At 39.2% G+C, this 16,396-nt stretch overlaps 1 long non-coding RNA gene across 1 annotated transcript in view; it reads left to right on the top strand.

Annotated features, from left to right (window-relative positions):
* LOC136102390 (uncharacterized) overlaps positions 1-16,396 on the top strand; it is a 98,873-nt gene that overhangs the window by 21,128 nt on the left and 61,349 nt on the right. The window contains exons 2-3 of the long non-coding RNA XR_010651434.2: positions 13,825-14,042; positions 14,212-14,297. This is a non-coding gene — a long non-coding RNA (uncharacterized lncRNA). The remainder of the gene's footprint in view (positions 1-13,824; positions 14,043-14,211; positions 14,298-16,396) is intronic.

Genomic DNA, 16,396 nt, shown 5'->3' with positions numbered 1-16,396 from the left:
TAAATAGATTACAGCTCTTTAGAGTTATGTTTGATTTGCTAATGGATATTTTTGGCTTATCAAATGGCTTGCTGTACTGCTGAAGCTCTGTTTCAATGTCTTCTCCAATTTAGAAACTTACTTAGAATGGAAATTTCAAAGCCCTAAGTCCCATTTTCATAAGTGACTGAGGAGCCTAAGTCACTTCTGCTACTTTTGAAAATTTTAACCCAGACACTTTTCTTATAGAACTAGATACATGCAGAGAACAAGTTTGAAAATTTTTCTCATAGGCGTGATTTTAAATGCAGGTTTACTGTTTGTTTAAAGAAAGCCAAACCCACCTACTCTCTGCTGAGTAGTTTGGTACGTGCTGGACTAACTTGAATCAGATCCTTGCACGGATAAGATCTTTCTACTTCTTAGAACATCTTATAGAGACTGCATAAGATTTCCTGAAAAAAAGCAGTCTGCAGCATCAGAGAATGCACATGGGTGGTAATGCAACCATAATAAGAAGACTTAATTTTGCTTAGAAGTAAGATCTTAATGAAATGGCTGCAGCCAGCATGACATAGCCCTATAATTGTGATGACAATTGTGATGAGGATGCAGAAAGGTACCTCACATCTGTTACCCACAGTAGCATGGACTGTAAGCACAGTGGTGGGAAGCACCTGAGTCTTCCATTGTATTAATTTCTCCTGTTTAGTCTGATAGGAGTAATCAAATGATCTGTTACCTACAAAGAGTGAGGAACGGACAGAACAGAGAGGAAGGCGTGAATATAATTTTTTGAGGAATGACGTATACCATTCTGCTCCTCTGTGTTCATGAAGGATGAATTAAAACTGGAACAGGTGCAGGGAAAGGCTATAAGGGTGATCACTGGAATAGGCAGCATATTATGGGAGCCCATAAAAGCTTTGTTTTCGTGGCTAAATAAGCCCGCATCTCTATAAATATATGGGAGCGGAAATATACTTCGGCTGAAGAACAATGTGGGGATAAGAACATGTGGGTGTGAGCTAGGCTAAAATAAGTTAGAGCAAGGTTTTTAAAACCACATAACCTTCAAGTAGGAGGTGTGAGAATGGGAGCCCTAACTTCATTTAGGACTGATTAGTGTAAGAAAGCAACACTTTAACATTGAGAAGATTACAACCTGGCAATTGAGGTGATTATTTTCCATCCTGGCCCCATGTAGCTTTTACAAGGAGAAATGGTAAAAAAAACCTGTCAGTGCTATCTCTGTTTTAGAATTCAGAAAATGGCTGATGTTGGAAGGAACCTCTGGGGATTGTCTGGTCCAACCCTTGTTCAAGCAGTGTCCGCTAGAGCAGGTTGCTTAAGGCCACGTCCAGCTGTGTTTGAATATGTCCAAGGATGGAGACTCCACAACATCTCTTGGCAACCTGGTCCACGGTTTGATCACCCTCACAGAGTACAAAAATGTTCTTTTTCCTTCAGATGGAATTTCATGTGTTTTAATTTGTCCCCATTGCTTGTTATGCTGTCACTGGGAACTACTGAGAAGAGTCTGGGTCCCTCTGCTTTGTTCCCTTCTGTCTGTTATTTATACACATGGACAGCATCCCCCTGAGCCGTTTCTTCTCTGGGATGAGCACTTGCAGTTCTCTCAGCCTCTCATGTCAGATGCTCCAGCCCCTTAATCATCTACATTGCCTTTTGCTGGTCTCACCCCAGTAAGTGCCTCTCTTGCACTGGGGAGCCCAGCAGTGGACCCAGCACTCCAGCTGTGTATCACCAGGACTGAAGAGGGGAAGGATCGCATACCATGACCTGTTGGCAACGCTGTTCCTAATGCAGCCCAGGAGGCTCTTGGCCTTTCTTGCCACAAGGGCACGTTGCTGGCTCCTGGTCAACATGTTGGTTGGAAAGACCCCAAAGTCCTTCTCTGCAGAGCTGCTTTCCAGCTGGTTGGCCCCCAGCCCATACTAGAGTGTGGGATTATTCATGCCCAGGTGCAGGATTTTGCATTTCCCTTTTCTGAACTTCATGAGGTTTTGCTCTGCCCATTTCTCCTTCCTGCTGAGGTCCCTCTGGAAAGCAGCGCACCCACCTGGTGTATTAGCCACTCCATCCAATTTTGTATTATTGGGGAAATTGCTGGGGGTAACTCTGTCCCTTCATATAAGGTGTTAATGAGAGTGTTAGACAGCACTGGCCCTAGTACTGACCCCTGGGGTACACCACCAGTGACCTGCCTCCAGCTGGGCTTTGTGCCACCGTTCACAAGCCTTCTGGCCTGACCATTCTTGTTTTCAATCCACCTCACTGTCCACTGATCTACCCCAAATATTCGTCAGCTCATCTGTGAGGATGTGAAACAGAGACAGTGTCAAAGGCCTTGTGAAAGTTAAGACTGCAAAAAGTTTCAATAAGTTGCCAAGAAATGGCTGTTAATAGCACTTAGACAAAGTGGAGTAACATAAGGAAAGTAGCAAGGGTAGGAGAGATGTGGCAACCAGAAATAAAACCCTGGTAAAGATAAAAGTAAAGATCCTTATGCTTTTCAGAGCAAGAACTGAACAGACTTATCCACAAATTAGCTAGTGTACTTTGCATAACAGCTTGTACACCAACAGCTGTTGCCTTTAAAGTTGTTGTTATAGAAATACATGGAATAGAATTAATAAAATTGTATATTACAGTTGCAACAAATTACTTTTAGTATATACAAAAAGTTGATCATTGTTATTGGTATTGGGCTGTTTCCAGCAGTTGAGCATGGTGAAAAATTAAAAAAATCAGTGCCCTTTTCCCAGCTATTTTTGGTATGCTGTCTGTGCTGCCATTTGCACCGTAAAAGAACGCTCTATCTGTCCAATGGATAAAGCTGACTTTTGGAAACAGGATTCCTGGATATTTAAATTACAGGAAAAGAAATCGCATGATAAGAAGGAATGATTGTAGTGAGGTCAAAGGGAGCAGACCAATAACGCAGAGTTTTATTTGATTCTGCAGGCAGCTCAAAAACAGCCTTAGGGTATGAGTGTCCTGTACTCCTGTATTAACTGTGATCTACCAATGACACTAAAGTCAGATTTCCAGGTTTAATAGTGTTTAAGCATACATTTATACCCGTATGGATGATGGTATTCTAGAATACCAAATAAAGTAGTATCTTAATTAAAGAGAATGTAATTACTCTACAATAAGCATATTTAATCCTTTTCTGTCAGAAATGGTGTGGATCAAAGTTAGTAGATGATACAAACATTTTAAGTTATACCAAAGCCTTTTAATTAAAAAACAAAATGGAGTTTGACTTTGTAGAGAACCTAGCGCTGCCAGTTTCAGATGCCATACTACAAGGCGTGAACAGGTGTTAACAACACTGTTCATCTTTCCAGAGCAAAATTAAAGCAGCACAGCTGTGTGCAGTATGCTGTTTTAAAGCAGGCTTTCTGCATAAATTAAACAGTGTTTCAAGCATACTCTATTATATCATAAGACAAGCAGCTTCTCAAGTGACGTTCTAAGTGGGTTTTTTTAACACGTGCAGTTTTAGTGACGTTTACATAGATGCTCTTTTTAAAGCTAGAAAACAATTTTAGTCGTTCTCAGACATACAGACTATTCTTTAGTAAAAATAGGTCCTTCCAGCTGAGGTCCTTAATATTTGAAGAAAAGCCAGTCTCAGACACTCCTTATAAGCAAAAGGAAAAAATGCTTACAAATCCATTTCAGGCTGTTGTGATGCTCAAATTATGTCATCCTGAGCTTGAGGTCTTGAGGCCTAAACAGGCTTTTAGTTGACAGCAGTGCAGATATGTATTAAAACATGGTTGTTCCCTGAAAAGCTTACAAGAGGGGAAGCCTGTAGACTGAGGAAGCTTGCAGTCTGCACTCAGAGAACAGCACATAAAACATTCATTAACCCAGAGTTAGCCCTTAGCCTGTCTCAGTCACCAGAGGCATAAACGAGAAGTGATACCCCACCATCACAATTCCAGAAATACATCTAATTGAAGGGAAAAAGATAATTACCGAAACGATAAGCTTAGCTTTGATTATCAAAGTTCATATAAGAAGAGCTGTCTGCTAAAGACAATGCTAATAGGACTTACAGTTTCTGCATGAACTATTCAGCAAGGAAAGATCCACCAAGATTTACCCCACCCCAGGCCAGAAAACATGCTGAAGGAATATCACACTGGTTGTCTCTATCTCATCGTAACCTGCACCTGCTTGGTTTGTGCCCTAAATGGTATTTGAGAGGAGGTGGAGCTTTAAAGTAACATTAACCCCAAGAGGTCTTCTAAAATATCCTTTTTCCATCCATCCTACATTTCCTATTTGGAATTTAATAAGGCCATAATGAGAAAACTGCTTCCTGCAGCCAAAAAAAACAGTTTTAGATTGCCTTCCATTTAATATACCAGTCATTGCTAACACTCAAGAGAGATAATGTTTATATATATATTTATACTATTTTTTTTTAAATTGATTTGATTGAATTCTAGTCTACTGAGTTGTTCTATTAATTCTTTAGTTTGAACTACCTGCTTTAAAAAAGTAAGCTCAACAAACAAAAATATCTGAATTCATAGCTGAACTCATGTGTTACCCAGCTAGCCTATCGCTAGACCTGGCTGGAGCATGGTCTTAGCTTTTATCCTAAAATCTGAGGTGGTGTCCTAGAAATACTGGTTAGAGTGGTGATTTTCAGAACTGACCTGGTGGTGGTGCATAGGTAAAACCATGAACAGCAGGTATTGCAAAAAAGATTTGTCTATAACAATTATCTGAAAATGTCTTTTGGATTACTGAGATTTAAAAGGGCTGTAGACCAGATTCTTTCTGGCGTAGGAGGGTATCAGAAATAACTCCTCACAACAGTGTTAAAGTGGGAAGAATAAGTAGGTGGGAAAAATATCCATCTCTGTTGATCTGAACAACATAAAACTTGAATAGCTACATTTTTTCAACCAGGACTACACCAAAGCTCAAAGATTTGAAGAGCCAGAGGGCTGGCTTACATTGTACTTACTTTTATGATATTTTTGTGTGCTCCGTGATAACTGCTTTTTAGAGGAAAATTATTTCAGTGAAGGTGCAAGTATTACTGAGCATGAGTGTATCTCTAACACATTCTTTAAAAATGGATGTCTTAACTCATGTCAGGATGAGCCAATTCTGTAACCACTCAAGTCAAAAGCCAAACTCTCACTAACTCGTAAAATGAGGTGGTTAAAGAGGATTTCTGAAAGGCTTTAAATTATAAACATGATTAAATTTACATTTTAAGTATAATATTTCCATAAACATATTTGCTAATTACCTGAGGCCTTTGAAATAGTTTGCCTTATAACCTGTATGAGCATTTTAAAGAAGACTATTGGATAGTAGTAATAGGAAGCTTTCTTCAATATGCTAGTTTGTTGCAACTTGAAACCTGGAGAGAAACTTAAAGTTTGTTTCCTTATGCTGATGCCTCTCAAAGACTGAGACCTGCAGAAGGCAAGTGGTATTTGTTAAATTTCCTTATTAAGTTTGAATTATCCCTTTAAAAATAGAATAGATTTTACAGAAGTTACTCCATCTTTCAGGGCTACAGAGTATATTGTTGCCTTCAGAAATTTAATAAGTGTAAATGGTCTCTCTAGGCAGTTTGGTGATGGATACCTCGTGTTTCCTAACCAGTTACTGAATGACTTCAAAGCAATCATGAAGTTCACCCAAGTTTTTGACAAGCTTGGTGCTCTAGGAAATCCATCTCATTTTGAGCCCCAGCCAGTACACCATGGAAATACGTTCTTTCAGCTTTTCTCCTAAAATGAGCAGAATTTCTTTTGCCACATTATGAAAATGGATCTCTGAAACATCTTGCTACCTCAGAGGTGGCAGACTGTAGTTTCTCTAAGTCAGCACTTGTTTTCATGTCTCTTTCTTCTCCTAATGGTCTTGATCAACTTGTTTAAGTTACTAATAGGATCTGAATCAGAACAAATTCGGGAAGGCAAGAACTTTCCTAGCTTTAGGATCCTGAGCTGAGAACATGTAAGTGGAGTTCGTTACAGTGGGAATCATTCGTTGTAACTCAGCTGGACGGAACCATTTCACTATTGAGTATGCCTGTCCAGGATCAGTTTTACCAGATACCAGAAGTTCTCATAAATCTGTATTAATGCTAATTGTAAATACTGTATAGTATTTACCACAGAGAACAAATGATTATTTTTGCTCATGTGACTTACAAGGTCAACTTTTCTATGACATTGCTACAATATTTCTGGTGGAGATCATGGAAATGTTTGCGTTTTTGCTTTTGTCCTAGTACAAGCATAAGAAATGGGATGGATAATTGATTAGTTTCTTATTTATCTTTGCATACAAATCCCATGGCTACCTTAAGGCAAGGCGGGCATTGACTCTTCTGTTATTTCAACAGAGCCCACACTTTAGTCTATATATATCTATATATATCTATATATATCATCACAGTATTTGAGTGTGTTCCTGTCCTCCATTGGGTCATCTGGCTGCACTTCTGTCCTGTACTTGATCTCATCTTCTCCTTGCGGGGATGAAGATGATCTGCTAAAGTATTTCATTTGACAGAAGGTTGGTTTGTTTGTTTTGCTATAAATGTCTTGCTATGAATATGTTAAAGAAGGGTTAGCCAAAATTGTTACAGATTCATTAATGTACTATAGATTCATTAATATACTATAGCTTCTGTAGGGAGGATTCCAGTGTAACTGTAGCTTCCTTGTGCTAACTTGTTAGTTTGACAGTAATTACATCTTCTCTCCCATACTTTTCATTAATAAAATCCCTCTTAAAAAACAAAAAATGTAAAGTACTTTCTAATACTTAGCTTTCTATTGAAGATAAAAGAAGCTGAAAACACAAAACATTTCTGTTAAATTAAATGTTGAACATTAAATGTTGTGGGAAAATGGCAAATCAGATGCCTCATCTGAGTCTTTTATGTGGTTGAGCATCAGAGTGTGTTTAGGTTATTCTCTTTGATTTTTTTCCTGATAAGACTTTCAAACCCTTCAAAAAAGTTTAAACAGGATCCATGCATTCCTGTAAAGTTCCCTATTCATTGCCTTAGTAAACTTATTTTAAGAGAACTTTCAAATACCTACTTAGTTTTCCAGCAAGGTGGTTTTATTGTTGGGCAAAAGGCAAAATTGTAGTGTGAAACATAAGCAATGGCTTATCAGTTTTGGTAGCACAGTGTATCTGTCCTTTTCATTTGTCCTAATGCACGGCCTGTAAAGCAACTTCAGGGTGGTGTCTCCTGGGGGTAACCAGCTGGAGCACTAAGCCTGTAGTGTCTGTTGCAGCATATGAAACCTCACAGAATTCTCAACTAAGTCCACATTTATAGAGTTTAACATCATTTTATTTGGCACTCACAGATATTTTCTGCTCTGTATTTACAAGGTTCAGTATGGATGATGGTGTAAATGGACATGCTGACTGGTATTGACTAATGACTAGAAACAGTTGTGAAGATAACCAGTGCCACCTTGTTGGTTGCAAAATGTTAATCCATCCAGTTAATACTGGAATCTGATGGAAATTCTGAAAGACAGTGGAAATCCATGGCCTTCTCTGAATGAGGAGATCTGGCTGGTGAACAGGCTGTTGGCATAGTGCAGCTAGCATGTTCTTTTGGCAGAATGGATTCACATTTGGCTCCTTCTGTTGGCAATATATTTCTTCATGGCTTCAGATTGTATTGGCAAAATACATGTAGCATGTAAGAGGATCTTGGTAACTGTATCTGTAGTGCTGTGCTGTACTCATCTTGAAGCCAAATGTGCTAACTATTCCTTCTGCACTTGTTAGGGCGTCATTATTACTGAATCTGGGGACATATGAAAACAGTAATTTTCCAGCAGGAAAAAATAATTAGTAGCGTTAGAGTTTTATAGCTCATTCAAGAGTGTCCTTACTGCTATGTGGATAGGCTGCATGCCTGACTGATTCAGGTGTCTGTGCAGATAAGATGGTTCCATGTCCTTAGGACAGATGTGTCATCACTTGCTGTGAAGGGTGATGGGGTTTATGGGCAGTCTGAGGTGTCTATTTGTAGAGCCAAATATATTAATGTGCCCTTATTTGGCATGCAACTAGGTGAGGCTGCTTTTGAATATTGTAGAATGCTGAGTGAGTATCCTTCAAATAAATGAGGGAGCAGCACATTAAAGCCACAGAAACTGCTTCCTCAAGACTGTAGTTAGTGTTCTCCACACCTTTTCCCATTCCCACCATAAAATTATTTGTGGTGGAAGGGACCTCTGGAAGGTCACCTAGTCCTGTCTCTTGCACAAAGCGAGTTTGACAGGATCAGGTTTCTCAAGGCCCTGTCTGCCTGAGTCTTGATCATCTTCAAGGACATAGACTCTACAATCTCTCTGGACAACCAGGTTTTTGACTAATCTCACAGTAAAACTTTTTTTTTTCTTATATCTACTTGGCATTTCCCCTGTTCAGCTTGTGTCTATTGCCTCTTGTTCTGTCACTGTGCATTTCTGAGAACAGTCTGGCTCCATCTTCCTTGTATCCTCCAGTGAGATAGTTGTAGACATCAATAAGGTCTCCCCCGAGCCCTTTCTTCTAAAGACTGAATGACACAAATTATTCCATCATCTCTATGTATGCCATGTACTTCATCTTGGTAGCCTTCTGCTGGACTCACACCAGTACACTAATGTCTTTCTTGTGATGAGGAGGCCATAACTGAACATGGTACTGAAAGCCATCAATAAAATAGCAAAGCTGTCCTAACAAGTGGAGGGATCTTGTCTGGTGTAAGATAGGCAAAACTTTGTTGTATAAGCAGAGCCAAGGTGCCCAGAATGAGTGATCACCAAAGAATAACCTTGTCTAATGAGACATTTGTTTTATAATAGGTGAAATAGTGATACCACATGTTGTATCCTACATAACTTTTGCAACTATAATGTCACTTGTGGGCTTGTTCAGGTGGAGAAATAAGCTGTTTCTACTAACTGTTGAAGTCAGAGATATGCTGGTTCCGCATGCCATGTGTACAAATTGTGGGAGCATAAAGGAGAGCACTGTGATGGTATGCTGGCTAGACTGGAAGTGAGTTAACTTTTTTCATGCAGTTAGAAACCTTTCTTTTTCATAGCTAGCATAGTTGTTGTTTGAATTTAGTTTGAGAACATGAGAGAACACCCCCGCACAGAGTTAATGTTTTTAATTGCTCTGGTCTGAGAGCCAAGGACATTCTGAGTGCTCTGCCCACAGGTGTGAGGCAGCGAGGAAGGGGGGCATGGATGGGGCAGAGCTTGACTGACATCCAGACTGATCTATAAGATTATTCCATCCCATTAGTGTCATGCTTCATATTTAAGGAGAGTCTGGATCTTCCAGTCTCTCTCTTGCTTCTTCGTCTTTTTCACTCTTTTTGTCGGAGCCCAGGGAGTTCTGTTTGGGGCATTTATTTCAGCCTTTTGCCATCCCACCCTTTGCAGAGGCCTCTGGGCCTTTCTGCCTTTTTCTCTCTTCTCTCTCTGGGACCGGCTGTTCGAGACCAGATGCTGCTTCCTGGGACTGGCTGCTTGGTGTGGATGGAGTTCATGAGGAATTGCATTGAGTATCTTCTATTTTATATTCTATTTCTATTTTATATATTTATATACACACATATACACGTATATATATACACTAATAGTGCATTAGTATTTTGTTACTTTATTAAACTGTGTTTATCTCAACCCAAGTTTCTCCTTTCCCTTTCGATTCTCTCCCCTATTTGGGGGGAATGAGGAGGGGGTGAGTGTGCAGCTATCGTGGTTGTATTGCTAGCTTGGGTTAAACCATGACAGATGGTATGCACTAACCAGCCTAACTGATTTTTTAATCACACATACAGAAATTGTTTTAGCAATTAATTTTAGGGACTTTCCATCTAATACAAAGTAACATAAACCTGGATTTTCAGAAAATAGACCCTTATTAAACTTGATTTATAGTATGGTCAGTATAAAGTATTTACCTTGGCATTTATAGCTGCTTCTAAATAAGAAGATGCGTAGCACACCTTCTCCTCCATTGGTATTCAATGCTGCTATCCAATGGAGCAAGGAAAGTACTGTAGGCCCTCGACTAAAGGGGATTATTTTTCATGCTGCGTTGTGGATTCTAGGTTGCTAGTATTTCAGTTCTCTGATCAAGAATGCAGCTTAGTATCCTCTTTTTTTTTTTTCTTTTTCTTTAAAAATGTATCAATGCAGGGTTTTTTTCCTTTAGAAATGTACCAGTGCCGTTTTCAGTCATTCAGTTTCTGTTATATGACTCTGCAAAGGGAGGGAGTTTGTGTTGCCCATTCAGGAAAGATCTTCTCTGATCCATTTCTTTCCCATTTACCATGTAGAATATTCTACGTGGTAAGATGTACCTTCCACGTCCATGTCAGTCCACGCAGTAGGATCTGATACCTTGGAATATCCCATGACTCCACAGTCTATCAAGAGCTCCTGTGGAGGAAGCCCGGTTGCCCAGCAGCCTGGAAGTGATGGAAACTGTAACAGCTATAACAAAAGTTTTCTGGAAGGAGTGAATGTATGCCACAGGCTTACTGGGCAGGATCCATCTTACCAAAACCAGATAATTCCTCATCTTGACTTCATTTATTGTGTATGGAGGGAAAAAGGCATTCCTAGGACTTGATTTTTTCTTCATTTTGCAGCACAATTTATCTCATTCCAGTGTCACTGTCTAAAATATATCAGATGAATCACTTGTTAAATGCTTGTTTTCTCCATTGGTTTTGTAGGAGGCCTGAGGTGACTCTTTCAGCTCTAAACGCCTGTGCTGTAGCTGGCTAAAGCCGGTTGCAATAGGTTGCCTTTTACTGCAATGGCAACAAGCCAAGAGAGAACTTCCCTTGCTTGGGGGAACTGGTTTAACGTTCCCAGCTTTTTGCCCCTGGTGTTCTCAGGGGGACTGGAAACAGAGCAGGAACGCACACAGACTTGTCCTGGCTGAAAATTATTTTTCCTGGCTAAGAGTTCTTTATTGTCTAATGACTGTTCCTGGATAAAATGTCGAATTCATCCATGCCTAAATTTTTCAGCATTTCAGTCTGTCTTCCTGAGGTTTTTGAGCTTATTAGAAAAGTGGACTTCATGCTGTCAGATGCACAGTAGGTATTTTTGGAAAAGATGCTACTGACTGATCATCTCTGTTTCTGGGATTTGAACAGCTACACCGTGCTCTAATTAGTTTCTGAAGCATTGGATTTTGCTTCTTGAAGGCATCCTGTGTATTTTTTCAGAGTGGCGTTGTAAGGTGCACATAAGTGTGAGCAAACTCAGTCAACAGGGATCAAGACTACTTGTAAATGTGCTTTGGAGACAGCAACAAAGTGAAACAGACCAAGGAACTGTATCACAAGCTTAAATTCATGTAACAAATTTACATTGTGCTCCTCCTTAAAACAGTTTCATTTGTGTGTTTGGGCCAAACAGTAGCCTGTAATGGAGCCTTGTCCTGACTGTCAATAAAAGGTATCTTTTCTCTTCAGTAGCTTCAGAAGGTGTCTGATTCAGTATTTGCATGTACAAGATGTCATTTCAATTACAGAGTAGTGGCCATGGCACTTGTGTAGGCTTTCAGAGTTCTGTCTTTTTCTACTTGCTGTCTATCCCATATCATAGGAATTTCTGCTTAGCCTTTGGGCTACTGTGAGCTACTGTGAAGTGGGTCTCATTTGCACACAGTATAAGAACAAATAACAAACTGTGATATTGTGTCCAAGCCAGAATTGTTTTGTGGCCTTCAGTCATGAAGATAAAGCATTTGATAAAGTTTGTCTAGTACCCAGAAAGAAGGACCCGTGTTTTCAGTTGGACCCATGATGTCTGTAAGATTGTTATACGGGTAGTCTTTGCTTGTGACTACACCTGAGCAAGCTTTCAAGTCTTTAGATGAAGTACCAAGGGTAAGGTAACTTTGATACTTTTTCAGTTACCTCGCTAGCCCATTCTCCAGCAGATTCAAAGAGCATCAGTGGGTACTCCTGCAGAAGGTGTGTGGGTCAGGTAGGGACTTGGTGTCATAGTGCTAAGGAGGGGAAAGCATGTCTTCCAGTTGCTGGTGGAAAGGTCTGAGGCTCTCTGGTGCTCAGCAGGATATCACAGACTTGAACTCAAAGTCCTCAGCAGGTTTGTTACAATTGCAGAAGGGACACTGTAAGGGTCCTCTGTCAAAATTAATTAATATGCTGTGGAATGCCTTTTTTGTGGATTCAGTTGGCCGTGTAATGTATGAAAGGCATCATTCTACCTCTGCATTTCCATTGCAGTGGCTGGATAGACCTGGGAAGAAACCTACTACTGTAGAGGCACAGAAGTTCCTTGTAGGAAGAAGTTTCAGTGATGACAATTGCAATAATGTGCATTATGCCCAATCTCGGACTATTATGTGTGTTTCTAAAGCCTTGGCTCCTGGAATTGGATATTTAAGATGGAAAGTTTCAAGCACTTGTATTTACAGAAGGTGCAAACCTGAAAGATTGAACCAGAAGGCAACAAAACCATAAATATATTTTAAAAAGCTCTCAACTTCTCTAGCAGTCATGGGATTTGGGTGTAAGTTCATTGTTTTGGAATGTTAATCTTAACAGTATCACCGTCTTTTGTCATGCTTCCTTTCTGCTGCCACTGAGGACTTCAAATGACAAAATAACTTAAAAACACCCAATATTTATTTTGAAATTATGTGACTTGGTCATCTGGTGTTAGATTACTCCAACATTTTCACCAAGGGAGTTGAACACAGCCACTCCATTCATGGCTGAGCCTTATTACAGCTGATTTTTAGGGGCTTTGAACCAGTTCCAGTTCCAAGCAAAAGCCAGTGGGAATTAGGGCTATGGCCATAGGACCAAGTTTGAAACCTTAATGACCAAATCAGGCCTTTTCTCCCCTGACACTCTACTGAGTTACTGTGGCAAGACAGGGGAATCTCTACAAGGAGATTGTATAATAAGCTTCCAAGGACTTTGCTATGTGCAGTTTTAAAACAGTATCTGATTATGAGCTTCCCAGATTTGAGCTCCCTTGTATGCGAAGTTTACATTTAGTTTATAGACCTAAACATGAAAATGTATGTTCAAACATTGAATATCACGTTTTCACTATATATGACCTGCCCAAGAGTTTCTCATACCGTTCAGAACCGAGTAACCAGTGCAAAGCCTCACTAGTCCCTAAGGCAGTGAGTTTAATACATACTTGTTCGAATTTCTCTATTCTGCCTGATAAAGGAATTTGATATCCTTGTGCTTGCTCTTCCTGAGTACCTCCATCAACAGAATAGCATTGGACATAGGCACGAAAATGTATTTTCAACTTATTTCTGTGAAGAAGGGACTAATTGAAAGGACATTTCATGACAGTAGAGGAAAGACTGTGACTTTTTCAAATCTTAAAGCTTGGAAAATTCAGATTTGTATGTGCTAGATTTAGCCAAGCTATTGTTAAATTGAAACATTATATAACATGATTTTCTGATCTTTTCCTGTCTGTTCTCTTTTACTTGCTTTTCCTTCTGAGTTCTGTTTGTGAACTTCCTGTCAAAATAGTTATTTTTAATATGTCTTTACAAAATATTTTCAGTTTTGCTTTTCCATGGTTCCTTTTTCAAATATGAGGTGATACTATTTCAGCTGTAGAGTCTGATGACAGTGTCAGTGGTTGTCACTTTTTGAGTCAGTTGAAAGACTTGACAAAAAAGTCAAGAAGCAAAAGGGCCTCAAAAGTTGCATTTTTAAACTGACTGTGTTTTTACAAGTTTGTTGTCTTTGTTTTCTTTCTAATTCCCCAGATTGAGCTGAATAACCAACTGCTGTATATTGATGTTAACTGTATCAGAGGATTCTGCTTGGAAATCAGAAATTCAGAAGGCTGTGTAAGAGCAACAGTGTGGCAGAGACCTCTAGTATATATTTAAATCTAATGGTCAGCTATTGCTTAATGCCACCGCTTTCTCGTGCTGAAGGTCTGATTTCATCTTCCAAGTGACTTATGCAATCAACAGCGCAGGTATGTGAGGGGAGCTGTAACTGGCAGTAGAGACAAATGATTAGGAAGTGGAACTTTTAGAGAAATAACTCTCGTATGTACTGAGTTGATAATATGATAAATATCCATCATTATTGCTATTTCCACCCTTGCTTCTCCTAACTTTTAAATTGCTGTTATTGTTTTCCAGATTGAGGAAATGGGAGGGTGAATTTGGGAAGCGAAGTTGACAAGAAGTCGACAGAAGTCAACACTGTACTGATAAAGGAAAGTGAGGTATGTTGGGCTGTCTTAGCCACAGATGCTGCTTCTGAGATATGTAGAGACCGAAGTTTAGAAATTGTCTATTTCTTTACCCATTCACTCTAGCTCATGCCAGGCAGTTTGTATCAGTAGGTGGATGCCATTTTTAGCAGGAAATTAAGGAAGCCACCCGGCTTCACTCTGTTTTCATTCTCTCCTGACATAACCTTTCTTTAATTCTGGCAACCACAGGAAAGTACCATATGTTACTACAAAGATACTTACAAAACAATCATATTATGACTCCATCTTACGTAGAAATACTTAAGTTAGTCTTAATTAGCATCAGTCAAATACTGCTATCCATATAGATTCAGCAGCAAAGAATTCAGCACAGATAAGCTTTCTGAATTTGCTTTTCAGGCAGGCTTTGCAGTCTGTGCCAAGTTCTGTAGCTTCAGTGATATGCTGCTTGCAGTCTATATGTTTAAATATACCTTCATACGATGCAGTCATACCTTGCTGGAAATGTAGGTGTGCCATATTGGGCTATATAACACCAAGCAGAATGGGTTTCTCTCATGGTTACAGTCTTTTACTGTAACTTTGAGATACTTAATATAGCTGATATATTTTGTGATTGTGTCTGGAATTTTATGGAAGGAAGTCCAAGTTTCAATGGCATAAAACTAGATGAAGACTGTAATTCAGTTTTGAATGTATAAGCAAAGGCATGCCACTAATGTTAGTGATGAGAAACAGCAGGTTGGGACAAAGTTTTGAGATATGTGTATAGAACAAGTGGCTACTGCAAAATAAATAAACTATTAACTATAAGACTGTGGCACTCATTGGATTTCTTGCCACTAGCAATATACTTTCTAAAGAGACCTGGCTATAAATTTGTTACCTTGGAATAGTGAAAATACTTGTGTTCAGAAAGAATGCACTAAATGGACAGTATTGAAAAACTATCAGTTAAAAGCTTAATAACTGCTGAAGGCACACGACTAATAGTCTAAACTAACTGGCTATGATCACCTTACGAAATTGGAAAGTCTCTTGCTGACTTCTACACTTAACACTGTTTTCTGAATGGAGTGCTGTGAGATAACCAAGGAATTATTGAGAATACCCCCAAGTGCTGTTGAAGCTTTCACACTGAACGCTTACAGATACAGTGAACTACAAATATACCTGTGTAATGATAGAGCCTAAGATGCAAAAGCTATTGTGGGCCGTGAGTTTATGAGGCAGAACATTTATAAATTGCTGTTGCAAAGGAAACCAGTTGCAGCTTAACAGTATTAGAACTGTTTTTCTTGGACATGGTAATAATGCACTAATTTTCATGGCCTTACTTGGATCCACGAGTTACTTGAATCCAAGAGTTAATGAGATTAGTCACAGAAACATTAGCTTAGAAGATATTTTCTAAAAGAAGTTTAAGGGAAAAGACCCTGGATCACCTATGTTCTTAACATCTTAAGATGAGATAATTCTCATATAATTTTAGGCATTTAGAAGATAAAACTTAGTACCCTCTTTATAGCAAATAGTGTAAAGTAAGTGGACTGAATTGCCCTCCAGAGGTGTCATTCCTCTTTGACACCTATTTTAGTATAGGAGGAATTATCCCATTGAAGCCTCAGAACTTCTTCTCTTAGTACAGAATGTCTATGCCACTGGTGAGAACGGACACCTGACTTCCACCTGGGTAGACAGATTCATCAGGACAAGTGGATCCCACCCCTAGTAGTTAAAGTAGTATTTATTTTACAGTAAGAAATCCTAAGAAGTAGCCACTGCAGGAATTTCTGTGTCCTCTCAAAAAATGGATAGATCCTGTTTCTTAGGGCAAGATTTTACAATTTTTTCAAAGATAGGTGTTTTGAATATATCTACAGGAAATATGCAGCGGGAAATGTAAGCCTTTACATTAGGCATAATGTGTGGAATATAGATGGGGAGGAGTACAATTTTCCATTCCCTGTAAATTTCATCCAATTTAAAGGCTACTCTGTATTCCGACAGTTGAAACAGTTCCTTGGGGACATTTTCTGAAGGGAATGGGTCAGATTATTGGAGAAATTTATACTTTGGCATCTACCCACTTCTGATCCCTATTTAAT

Source organism: Patagioenas fasciata, chromosome 1 (assembly GCF_037038585.1).
Source record: "Patagioenas fasciata isolate bPatFas1 chromosome 1, bPatFas1.hap1, whole genome shotgun sequence".
In the NCBI taxonomy this organism is placed as follows: Eukaryota; Metazoa; Chordata; class Aves; order Columbiformes; family Columbidae; genus Patagioenas; species Patagioenas fasciata.
The sequence above is the reverse complement of the archived record's forward strand: the minus strand, read 5'-3'. Positions and strand labels throughout refer to the sequence as shown.